At 38.5% G+C, this 13,929-nt stretch overlaps 1 long non-coding RNA gene across 1 annotated transcript in view; it reads right to left on the reverse strand.

Moving 5' to 3' along the window:
• The window catches only part of LOC135107821 (uncharacterized), a 38,520-nt gene that overhangs the window by 2,676 nt on the left and 21,915 nt on the right, over window positions 1-13,929 (reverse strand). The window contains exon 2 of the long non-coding RNA XR_010272011.1: window positions 7,643-7,736. This is a non-coding gene — a long non-coding RNA (uncharacterized LOC135107821). The remainder of the gene's footprint in view (window positions 1-7,642; window positions 7,737-13,929) is intronic.

A 13,929-nucleotide genomic window follows, 5' to 3' on the forward strand; every position in this document is an offset into this window, starting at 1 on the left:
CAACCAGGATAAAACAAGAAATAATGGGTTCAAACTTGAAAAAAATAGATTTAAAAAAGAGATAGGAAGAAATTGGTTCTCAAATAGAGTGGTAGATGAACGGAACAAACTCAGTAATTATATTGTTAGTGCTAAGACATTAGGGAGCTTTAAGAGAAGATTAGATGAGTTTATGGATGGGGATGACAAGTGGAAAAAGCTAGGTATATTTCATAGATAGACTGCCACGTGTAAGCCTGGTGGCTTCTTGCAGCTTCCCTTATTTGTTATGTTCTTAGGTTCTTATACCGTATATATATTGGCGGGACGCTTCCGCCGCCCATATTCCATCCTCTAGTTCCCTGGGACCTGACGCCAGCCTCGATCAAGCACGTGGTGTTAGATCAACCTAAAAACGCTTTGTCTCCAGATGCCAGCCCTGGCCATAACCTGACCCAGCCAACAACCATCCCTACATCCCCCAGTCTATGTCCGCCTTTCCTTGCTGGCTGACATGGAGAGTCGCGTCCAACCATGTATCGGAGGAGGACGTGCGACACGCGGCCAGCTTCAATTTATATTGTATAGTTTTGTATTTCTTTGGTTATCGATACAAAAGTGCTAGAACCAGATTTAACTAGTACATAAAAATGGTGACCGCAGTGGAAGGAGTCGACGCTACAAGTCCTCCTTGCCCACGTGTCCTGCCTGCTCGTCGGCAACTACTCCAGCCACCTTCATCGCCTCTGGGTAACCTGCTAACCCGTCACCGACGCATTTCTACTAAGCCTTCACCGACACAAGCTGCTAAGCTACTACACGTCTACAGTGCTTTCTTCAAGCTGCTTTTAGGACCTATTTCAGCATCTTCTTTTATAGATTTTTGTGAAACTTTTGCTGTTGCCTTATACATATCAAAAGCTTTTAATAAAGTCTGGCACAAAATTTTGATTTCAAACTATCTTCCTACGCCCTCTATTCTTTTCTTTGTAAATTAATCTCAAGTTTCTTTTCTGACTGTTTTATTGCTACTGTAGTAGACGGTCACTATTCTCCTAAATCTCTTAACAGTGGTGTTCTTCAGGGTTCTGTCCTGTGACTACTATCACTATTATTCATCCATGATATTCTAAACCAAAGTTCTTATCCATTCCCTTCCTTCGCTGATGATACCACCCTACACTTTTCCACATCTTTTCGTATATGTCAAACCCTTCAGGAAGTAAACAGTTCATGCAGGGAAGCCACAGAACGCCTGACTTCTAATCTCTCTAAAATTTGTGATTGGTGCAGAGGAAACTCAGTTCCTCCATCTACCAACTCGACACGGCCTTCCAGAGAACTATCCCCTCTTCTTCAATGACACTCAACTGTCTCCCTCTTTTACACTAAACATCATCGGCCTGTTCTTTGCTTAAAATCTAAACTTAAAACTTCACATTTCATCTCTAGATAGAACAGCATTTATGAAGTTAGGCAATCTGAGACGTCACCGTCAGTGTTTTTTTTTTTTTCACCCTTCCAGCTGCTAATTATCCGTCCATGTGTGCGGTATGCTTCACAGGTCTGGGCAGATTCCATTCACGCCGCTCTTTTAGACAGGGTGGAATCCAAAGCTTCTCGTCTCATCAAATCCTCTCCTTTAACTGACTGTCTTCAATCTCTTTCTCATTGCCGCAATGTTGCATGTCTTGCTATCTTCTACCGTTATTTTCATGCTAACTGGTCTTCTGACCTTACTGATTGCATGCTTCCCCTTCTCCCGCGGCCTCGCTGCACAAGACTTTCTTCTCTCTCTCACCCCTATTCTGTCTACCTCTCTACTGCAAGGATTAACCAGTATTCTCAGTCATTCATTCTTTTCTCTGGTAAATTCCCTGCCTGCTTCTGTATTTCCACCTTCCTATGACTTATATTCCTTCAAGAACAGGGATGGCGTATTCGTATTCGAATACATTCAAATACAGTATTTGGGTGTATTCGTATTCGTATTCGAATACTTGTCATATGACATCAAAGTATTCACATTCGTATTCGAATACTTGGGAAAAGTATTCGTATTCTTCGAACAATAAGCCGAATAATCTTAAATCCGTCATCAGAAATAATAGTTATTGTTTATTCCAAGTTACAAATCTTCGTTCCTTTTTGTCCGACGTGTATAATGGTTCACAAGCGTGGCTGCTGTGACTGTTGGGGTCTGTCGGCCCGGTCTTTGCTTCTTATCAGTGGTAGGGGGTGTAATAATCCAGGTTCATTGTTGAATTTATTCTCTATTTTGTTGCCCCCCTCCCCCCACCCTATGGAATCCCTGCATATGACACGCATTATAGTGCTGCAGAGTTTATCCTGAAGGTTTATCTTGAAGGTTACAGACAATGTAAGCTGTACAGTGTATTGTTCAGTCTAATGACAACAGTTACAGTTTTGCTACCGTTGTGATGAATCTTTCAGTGTTTAGAATGTGTAGTGATTGCACTGCAAGATATTAGTCGTTATCAGGGGGCAGCATGAGCCTTTACAAGCGTCACTGAAAAAGTCCTGCCTGCGCCACTACGGGCTGGGGCCGACCATCACAGGCCCCCGAGATCACAAGAGCCTACAGGCACTATAGGCCAAGATGTAATACATGCTGCCCCCTGATAGTAACTAGTACCTTGCAGTGCCATCACTACACATTCTAGATAATCAAAGATTCATCACAACGATGGCTAAACTGTAACTGTTGTCATTAGAGTGAACAACACACTGCACAATTTACATTGTCAGTAACCTTCAGGATAAACCGCACTCTCTCTTTATATATAAGAGAAGTTAAATCTTTAGCAGGATACTAGAAAAGACTTGGCTATTATAATCTGATATAGGTATTTTGTTGTGTTTCTTTCCGTAGAGCTTAGATATATACTTAAATTTTTTGGAAAACAAATATGTCTTGGTTTGATCGACATGTACAGAATACTGGCATCAGTTGTAAGTTCATGATGTCATTTTACTATTGAATAACTTTATTTATTTATTTATTATTTTTTCTTCTTTTTTTTATGTAGGAGGGACACTGGCCAAGGGCAACAAAAACCCAATAAAAAAAAAAAAAAAGCCCACTGAAGTGCCAGTCCCAGAAAAGAGTCCAAAGCGGAAGTCAAAAACTGAAGGATAAGTAAGGGTCTTGAAACCTCCCTCTTGAAGGAATTCAAGTCACAGGAAGGTGGAAATACAGAAGCAGGCAGGGAGTTCCAGAGTTTACCAGAAAAAGGGATGAATGATTGAGAATACTGGTTAATTCTTGCATTAGAGATTTAGACAGAATAGAGGTGAGAGAAAGAAGAAAGTCTAGTGGAGCGAGGGCGTGGGAGGAGAGGAGGCATGCAGTTAGCAAGATCAGAAGAGCAGTTACCATGAAAACAGCGGTAGAAGACAGCTAGAGATGCAACATTGCTACGATGAGAGAGAAGCTGAAGACAGTCAGTTAAGGAAGAGGAGTTGATGAGACAAAAAGCTTTTGATTCTACCCTGTCTAAAAGAGCGGTGTGAGTGGAACCCCTCCAGACATGTGAAGCATACTCCATACATGGACGGATAAGGTCCTTGTACAGAGTTAGCAGCTGGGGGGGATGAGAAAAACTGGCGGAGACGTCTCAGAACGCCTAACTTCATAGAAACTCTTTTAGCTAGAGATGAGATATGAAGTTTCCAGTTCAAATTATGAAAGACAGACCGAGGATGTTTAGTGTAGAAGAGGGGAACAGTTGAGTGTCAATGAAGAGGGGATAGTTGTCTGGAAGGTTGTGTCGAGTTGATAGAAGGAGGAATTGAGTTTTTTGAGGCATTGAGCAATACCAGGTTTGCTCTATCCCAATCAGAAATTTTAGAAAGATCGTTCTCTGGCTTCCCTGAGTGAAGTGTTTACTTCCTGAAGGGTTGGACGTCTATGAAAAGACTTGGAGAAGTGCAGGGGGGTATCATCAGCGTAGGAGTGGATTGGTCAAAAAGCTGGGTTTAGAAGGTCATTGATAAGAAGAAGAGAGTGGGTGACAGGACAGAACCCTGAGGAACACCACTGTTAATAGATTTAGGAGAAAAACAGTGATCGTCTACCTCAGCAGCAACAGAACGGTCAGAAAGGAAACTTGAGGTGAAGTTACAGAGAGAAGGGTAGAAGCCGTAGGAGGGTAGTTTGGAAATCAAAGCTTTGTGCCAGACTCTATCAAAAGCTTTTGGTATATCCAAGATAACAGCAAAAGTTTCATCAAAATCTCTAAAAGAAGATGACTAAGACTCAGAAAGGAAAACCAGAAGATCACCAGTAGAGCGGGCTTGACGGAACCCATACTAGCAAGCAGATAGAAGGTTGTGAAGTGATAGATGTTTAAGAATCTTCCTGTTGAGGATAGATTAAAAAACTTTAGATAGGCAGGAAATTAAAGCAATAAGACGGTAGTTTGAGGGATTGGTCACCCTTTTTAGGAACAGGCTGAATGTAGGCAAACTTCCAGCAAGAAGGAAAGGTAGATGTTGACAGACAGAGCTGAAAGAGTTTGACTAGGCAAGATGCAAGCACGGAGGCACAGTTTAGGAGAACAATAGGAGGGACCCCACCAGGTCCATAAGCCTTCCGAGGGTTTAGGCCAGCGAGGGCATGGAAACATCATTGCGAAAAATTATAATAGGTAGCATGAACTGGCCAGAGGGTGGAGGAGAGGGAGGAACAAGCCCAGAATCGTCCAAGGTAGAGTTTTAGCAAAGGTTTAACCGAAAAGTTCAGCCTTAGAAATAGATGTGATAGCAGTGGTGCCATCTGGTTGAAATAAAGGAGGGAAAGAAGAAGGAAAGTTATTGGAGATATTTTTGGCTAGATGCCAGAAATCACGATGGGAGTTAGATCTTGAAAGATTTTGACACTTTCTGTTAATGAAGGTGTTTTTGGTTAGTTGGAGAACAGACTTGGCATGGTTCCGGGCAGAGATATAAAGTGCATGAGATTCTGGTGATGGAAGGCTTAAGTACAGAGACGGGTCTCTGACAAGGAAACAGTAGCTATTCCAAGAAAAATCAGCAAAATACCTCTTCTGGTCCCCCCAACTAGCAGAGGTAAAACGCCAGAAGCACCTTCGCTTAGGGGGATCCTGACGAGGGATTGGAGCGATAGGACAAGATACAGATATGAGATTGTGATCGGAGGAGCGAGAAGGGTGACAGCATAAGCACAAGAATTAGAGGCCAGGAAAAGGTAAAAAATGTTGTATCTCCAACAAGGTCAGGAGTACGAGTAGGGTATAAAACCAATTGCTCTAGGCCGTGGAGGATAGCAAAGTTGAAGGCTAGTTCACCAGCATGGTCAGTGAAGGGAGAGGAAAGGCAAAGCTGGTGGTGAACATTGAAGTCTCCAAGAATGGAGATCTCTGCAAAAGGGAAGAGAGTCAGAATGTGCTCCACTTTAGAAGTTAAGTAGTCAAAAAATTTCTTATAGACAGAGGAGTAAGGTGAGAGGTATACACCACAGATAAATTTACTTTGAGAGTGACTCTGTAGTCGTAGCCAGATGGTGGAAAACTTGAAATATTCAAGAGCCTGTGCACGAGAGCAGGTTACGTCGTTGTGCACATAAACGCAACATTTAGTTGCCTCAGACACCTTTCAGTGAGTTTCAGTGAGGAAAAGAAGATAGTGGTTTAGAAGAGGAGAGGTGGTGTTCTACAGATTGAAAATTAGATCTTAGACCGCGAATGGTGCAGAAGTTAATGAAGAAAAAGTTGAGGGGGGGTGTCAAGACACTTAGGGTCGTTGTCAGACCTGGGGATATTTGTGGTCCCCTCCCCAGATGGGGTCTCAGAGACTGGTTTAGGAGTCGCCATGATAATTTTGAAATTTTGAGTGAAGGTGTGTGTGTTATTAGGTGCTTGTAGTTTTGTGTGGAGGAAGAGAGTTGTCTTTAGAGGGCAGGCTGTGACTGCCCCCTTGTGTTATGAGACACAAAGGAAAACGTTTAGTGAGGCCACAGCTGGATTGAATTATAAGTTCACAGCACCCCCTGATCCAGTGCTTTAGACCTCACTGGGAGTTAATTATCGTTTCGGCAGGTGTCTACTGCCTCCTCCATGTATCTACCATGTTAGGCTCATTTCCGAGCTACCTGCATGAAAACATTTATTTTCAACGAAAGTTATTCTTGGATGCATTCATGAATACTGTCATGAAGTATTTGTATTTGTATTCGAATTAACAGTACTTCAGTTTATTCGTATAGTTATTTGTATGAATATGAAGAATTAGTGTTCGTATTCGAATACACGGTTCTTATATTCACCCTATCCCTGTTCTAGAGGGAAGTTTCATATATATATATATATATATATATATATATATATATATATATATATATATATATATATATATATATATATATATATATATATATATATATATAAACTGGACAAAACAAAAGTTTCTCCTGTCCCAATAGAAATTTTCATATTCTCTCTGTGAATTGTTTAATTCCTGAAGTAGTGATTGCATGGGGAAAAAAAAAAAAGTGAAAAGGTGGAGGGTGGTATGATGAGGGTATGTCAATGAATTTGATTTTTATCACTGATGAATAATTGATTGTGGATCACATGACAGAACCTTAAGAACACCACTGCTTATAAATGTAGAAGAGTGACTCTAAGTTAAAGGCAAGGCTCGCCGAAGTTCCTAAAAGGAGGGTAACAAAGATACAGTGAAAGCCCAGATCAGCAATTTAACGGCCATGATGGAACCCATATAAAGTTCTGAAGTGATGGATGGATGCTTAAGAATGCTCCAGTTACGAGAGAGAGAGAGAGAGAGAGAGAGAGAGAGAGAGAGAGAGAGAGAGAGAGAGAGAGAGAGAGAGAGAGAGAGAGAGAGAGAGAGAGAGAGAGAGAGAAAAAAAAACAATAGGGTGGTAGTTAGAAAGGTAAATTTAGAAAATGTGTGATCAGGCAAATGTGAGGACTGAGCCACAAATACATACGATAGAAGAGATCTCAAAATTTCCAGAAGCCTTCTGAAGTGGGTAAGTCTGCTTAGTGCATAGCATGTAAAACATGATTTGGAATAATGTTAATAGAATACATGAAATTTAAAGGAAGCAGGAAAAGGAAGAACAACCACTGACTCATCCAAAGTTATTTATTTATTTATTGGACTTGGATATTTTCTATTAATGGAAGTTTTGACGAGTTAAAGAACAGTCTTGGCATGATTTAAAGCAGAAATGTAAAGTGCACGAGTTTCAGGTGTTGGAAGGATCACATGGCGTTTGTGGGTTGCTTCTTTGTCATGTATAACATTGAGAACAGGCTGAGCTAAATCAAGGTTTGGAATGTTAAGGTCGAGAGAACGAGTGAAGAATGTATGTCTTATATATATATATATATATATATATATATATATATATATATATATATATATATATATATATATATATATATATATATATATATATATATATATATATATATATATATATATATATATATATATATATATATATATATATATATATATATATATATATATATATATATATATATATATATATATATATATATATATATATATATATATATATATATATATATATATATATATATATATATATATATATATATATATATATATATATATATATATAGCTTACTGGTAAAATTCCTGCAATATGTTCGGTTTTGCGGCCTTTGATGGTTCTGGTGAAGGCGTCGAGGTGATCATAACTGAGTCCAACCAGCACATACCTAAGTAATGAAAGGAATTATGTATATATATATATATATATATATATATATATATATATATATATATATATATATATATATATATATATATATATATATATATATATATATATATATATATATATATATATATATATATATATATATATATATATATATATATGGTGTTCCGCAGGGAGAGTCACATATTTTCAGGTATGAAAGATTAAGTCATTCTAAGTCTGAAATATTAACTGCTTTTAACGTCATGATTTAAAAGTTACAGGAATTGTCGAGGAGATAAAATCATAAGACAATGATGTTACCTTAACGAGAATCTTATTGACCTTTACAAGTTGATTAGACTGATTTCCGACATAGTTATATTTCAGTTAAATTTTACTAGCTTTGTTTCTTTTGTGCTTGCGTTTTACCAGCTTACATAGTAGGATAAAATAATGATAGTAATAACAAAACTGTGGTAGGGTAAAAAAAAATAAAATAATAATTAAAATTACAAGATACCAAACGATATGAGGTTAACCAGCGAGAAGTGAAGTGCTACAAATTAAGAGGGCTGGTATTCGAACGACGCAGAACAGTATGTCTGGCGTTCGTTACTCACTTCGTACCCAAGGCACTGACCCCACTGACCAAGATATCTGGCTTTGTTCATTATGTATCCAAGACACTGACCCCACTGACCAGATATCTGGCGTTGTTCATTATGTGTCCAAGACACTGACCCTATTCCTAGGCCCTAGAAATGGTATTAACAAAGATTCTTAAGTATAGAGGTTTGGTTCAGTCCACCTTATACGCTTAGTGTCGTGGTTAACTTTCCAAGTCGTTATCAGTGACTTCAGTGACTCTGAACTGTTGAACATATATAAACCAGAACTGCAGAATTCTTATTTGTAACAGATTTGGTGAGAGATGCCTTGAAGAGCCACAGAGGAAGGAGTGACGCGTTGATGTTTGTAATTACAGTAATAATTACAGTGCCTATTTATTCAAATAATAGAAAATGTAGTTCCACAGCAATGATGAAGTTGGGCCTTCCTATGTTCTCTTACTTCCGTAGCTCATTTATTTTTTTTAGTAATAGAGTCGATGCTTTTTTGTGCCGCTGATTGCATGAAACCCTTCAAGTTACATCTTTCCTCATATACAGACTGGACGAGGAAGAAAAGTCTCAACATCGGTCCGGCTGGCTTTCCTCTATTGGCCTTTTTGGCCTTCGAAGTCCTCATCTTCACGCTAAGGAAAAACGAGAAGAACGAAGGAGCTGTTGAGTGGAATTGGTGAGGCAACGCTGGCTATATATATATATATATATATATATATATATATATATATATATATATATATATATATATATATATATATATATATATATATATATATATATATATATATATATATATATATATATATATATTACCTTACTCTTCAGAATTCCCTGTTAACGTCAATAAAACTTACCTTACAATACAAAAGTTTAATCCTAATTTACCCTTACATATACAACAGTCAGAGAATAACTCGTCACGACTTAAATCGCAATTCTTGTATAAATCCCCAATAATACACTCCATGAAACATAGCACCCCGCTTACGAGTACATTACACAGCACGCAACCTCACTGGCACTGTTTCACCACGCTTCACAATTCCCCATAGTGCACTCACTTGACGCACCTCACAATCCAACACCAAGACTCTTAACCAAGCACTGACAACGTCCACATACACTCCACCAAAATGGCCACCGGTCGCCTTCTGCACTTTTGTGCTTGCGCTTCACGCACAACTTTTCACCACAGCCCTCATGATGACTACTACCTCCACGCACCAGACATCCATCAGGGAACGCATCCTTCACGCAGCTGAACCACCGTCTCTTGTTATCAACAGTGGCGTCTGATCACCACAATGACTCTTTTCCTTTCTCACAGCTGCCACCGAGAAACTCCTGCATTATATCTAAATGCATTATATCTAACATCAACTCCACATATTATCAACAATGTCTCCAACTTACATAGCACACCTTACATAAATCCAGCCCCGACAATACTCTACACATTTGCTGTAATGTAGTCAAACACACACATAATCACTCCTGCATCATCACTGCACTTCCTCTCGGCTCTAACTAAAACAATGTTCCCCCGCCCACCAACAGAGACTCATTCTTTGCTAGCCCCTGACCCTCCAGCAGACCCGCAAGTCAAAATTCAACTCCCCCGCCTCTCTCTCTCTCTCTCTCTCTCTCTCTCTCTCTCTCTCTCTCTCTCTCTCTCTCTCTCTCTCTCTCTCTCTCTCTCTCTCTCTCTTACACACACACACACACACACACACACACATATATGTTTATTTATTTATTTACTTATTTATTTATTTATTTATTTATGTAACCATTATCATTCTTTATTAATGTTTATGTGTTCATTCTTTGCCTGATCAAGTTTATCCCTTTATATCTATATCTATTTTTTCTTGTTGATGGATGTTTGTCAATTTGTTCCATAGAAATGTGGCTCATGCAACCCTTTCAAATAACGACCTTCTGTTAGGGCTAGTTGTTGGTATTGATGTTATTATATTACATTTTCTTCTCTTTCTTTTCCTGTTTGTCTGGCCTGTGCGTGCTGAGGTCAGGCGAAAGTGAATATTAGATAGGTTTATTTAATATTCATATTGGAGGATAAAGAGAGGGATATGTGAATAAGATAGATTGTACATGTTTTCATTATCTATATATTATTATCATTAACCAACCTCTAAAGTGGAAATGGTAATATTTTGAACTGACTCTGATGCGCTATCCTCCGAAGGCTTGACCAAATATTAATCACAAATCACCATCACACTGAACAAAATAATTTCGACAAGTTTTCGTCGAGGACAAGCTACAAGGATGAACCAGATCTTCAAGCTTCGAGAACGAGGACTATCCTCGAGTACGAAAGAACTTTGTGGAAGAGCTCGAGAACGATCTGTGAGATCCGAGGACGACGATCTACGAAAAAAAAAAAAAAATAAATATATATATATATATATATATATATATATATATATATATATATATATATATATATATATATATATATATATATATATATATATATATATATATATATATATATATATATATATTCGACTTTAAGAACGAGGTCGAGCACGAGTTTTTTCGAGGAGAAAAATCTTTGACTTCGCGGACGAGGTCGAGAACAACCTTTGACTTCTAGTGAGGTAGAGAACATTTTTTGATATCAAGGACAATCATCGAAGACAACCATTGAGGACGGGCTTCGAGAGCAAACGGAAATCACTTTATACGGTTAGCCGACAGTGAGTAAATCTATAATTACACTTTTTTTTTTTTTCATTACGTAGAATATAATCACGCTTAATTAATTTAAATTATTATTTTTTTCTTTACTCCTATATCGTTACTACATTCAACATAGCATCCAACCACTTTTATTTGATTTACTTATTTATTTATTTATTTTATGAGAGGATTCACATTCGCAGCACTGCAAAAAAGATAATGGCAGGTTAGATGTATATATATATATATATATATATATATATATATATATATATATATATATATATATATATATATATATATATATATATATATATATATATATATATATATATATATATATATATATATATATATATATATATATATATATATATATATATATATACACAGTCAGCGACAATAACCATCAGAACCATAGTGCAGACAATGATAGCTTCCGTTTTGTTCAACCTGCAAAATGCACCAGAAGAAAATGACTATATGGCAACTTAGGGTTCCCTATGACACGCTCGGGTAGATATTAAAGGCTTCAGTATTTGAAAGATTTTCAAAGGAAGGAGGCAATGTTTTACTGAATGTTTATTGCTTCGGGTGATAAAACTTTTACGCTTGGTTTGTACTCAGTGTTTTATTGTGCTTCATCATCATGCCTGGGAAACATACAAGTCATTATGACATTATTCGAGTAATAGAGATGCATAAAAATGGTGAATCAAATCGGGAAATAAGTAGTCTGACTAGTGTTAATGAAAAGACAGGGAGTGTGCTTCTGAAATAATGATGTGCTCAGGGAAGCGAAAAGATCCCTCATAACAATCATACTGATAAACGAGCTAAAAATGTTGTTTGCATCACTGTGCATATCATCAAAAGACAATTACATGCAAAACCTTAGATGGCAGTGAAACAACTAAAAGCACATATCAGAGAGTGATATGGAAAACGTTGAACTTCCGTAAAGTGAAACCGCGCATTAAGCCTCATTTAATTGCCAAGTATCATGAAGACTGAGCTTAGTGCAATAGAAGAAAGTTCTTTGGAATGACAAAGCCACCTTTTGTATCAGTGACATCAGAGGGATGAAGGTGTGGCGTCCCCCTCAGACGTTGGCATGTAACCCGCACTACACGCGTAAAGCACTCTTCGTACCTTAGGGTGCATTTAGCTTAAGGAGGCTTGGCTGACCTTGTCAGTCTTCCTAAAAGTGGGACTGCGAATAGTGATGTCTATCTTAACATCCTCAAGAATCATCTAGCAGACTTTTGCAGTTACTGGCACCGACATCTTTCAAGATCTCGGTAACACCGCAAAAAATCGTCAGAGGATCGCTCCATTCGAATGAAGTGGACTTTATTGAAGGCTGGCCAGCACAGATTCCAGATACATCACCAACTGAAAATTTGTGGGCAATAGTAAAAACAAGGCTTCGAGATGAAAATACATCCGCCTTTCCAAAACTTGAGGCGGCTTTTCGAAAGGTATTTTTTTTTTTTTTATGTAGGAAAGACACTGGCCAAGGTCAACAAAAATAAAATAAAAAAAAATGCCCACTGAAATGCCAGTCCCATAAAAGGGTCAAAGCAGTGGTCAGAAATTGATGAATAAGTGTCTTGAAACCTCCCTCTTGTAGGAATTCAAGTCATAGGAAGGTGGAAATAGAGAAGCAGGCAGGGAGTTCCAGAATTTACCAGAGAAAGGGATGAATGATTGAGAATACTGGTTAACTCTTGCGTTAGAGAGGTGGACAGAATAGGGGTGAGAGAAAGAAGAAAGTCTTGTGCAGCGAGGCCGCGGAAGGAGGGGAGGCATGCAGTTAGCAAGATCAGAAGAGCAGTTAGCATGAAAATAGCGGTAGAAGACAGCTAGATATGCAACATTGTGGCGGTGAGAGAGAGGCTGAAGACAGTCAGTTAGAGGAGAAGAGTTGATGAGACGAAAAGCTTTTGATTCCACCCTGTCTAGAAGAGCAGCATGCGTGGAACCCCCCCCCCCCAGACATGTGAAGCATATTCCATACATGGACGGATAAGGCCCTTGTACAGAGTTAGCAGCTTGGGGGGGTGAGAAAAACTGGCAGAGACGTCTCAGAACACCTAACCTCATAAAAGCTGTTTTAGCTAGAGATGAGATGTGAAGTTTCCAGTTCAGATTATAAGTAAAGGGCAGACCGAGGATATTCAGTGTATAAGAGGGGAACAGTTGAGTGTCACTGAAGAAGAGGGGATAGTTGTCTGGAAGGTTGTGTCGAGTTGATAGATGGAGGAATTGAGTTTTTGAGGCACTGAACAATACCAAGTTTGCTCTGCCCCAATCAGAAATTTCAGAAAGATCAGAAGTCAAGCGTTATGTGGCTTCCCTGCGTGATATGTTTATCTCCTGAAGGGTTGGACGTCTATGAAAAGACGTGGAAAAGTGCAGGGTGGTATCATCAGCGTAGGAGTGGATAGGACAAGAAGTTTGGTTTAGAAGATCATTAATGAATAATAAGAAGAGAGTGGGTGACAGGACAGAACCCTGAGGAACACCACTGTTAATAGATTTAGGAGAAGAACAGTGACCGTCTACCACAGCAGCAATAGAACGGTCAGAAAGGAAACTTGAGATGAAGTTACAGAGAGAAGGACAGAAACCATAGGAGGGTAGTTTGGAAATCAAAGCTTTGTGCCAGACTCTATCAAAAGCTTTTGATATGTCCAAGGCAACAGCAAAAGTTTCACCAAAATATCTAAAAGAGGATGACGGAACCCATACTGGCGATCAGACAGAAGGTTGTGAAGTGATAGATGTTTAAGAATCTTCCTGTTGAGGATAGATTCAAAAACTTTAGATAGGCAGGAAATTAAAGCAATAGGACGGTAGTTTGAGGGATTA

The sequence above is a fragment of the Scylla paramamosain genome, chromosome 16 (assembly GCF_035594125.1).
Source record: "Scylla paramamosain isolate STU-SP2022 chromosome 16, ASM3559412v1, whole genome shotgun sequence".
Taxonomy (NCBI): Eukaryota; Metazoa; Arthropoda; class Malacostraca; order Decapoda; family Portunidae; genus Scylla; species Scylla paramamosain.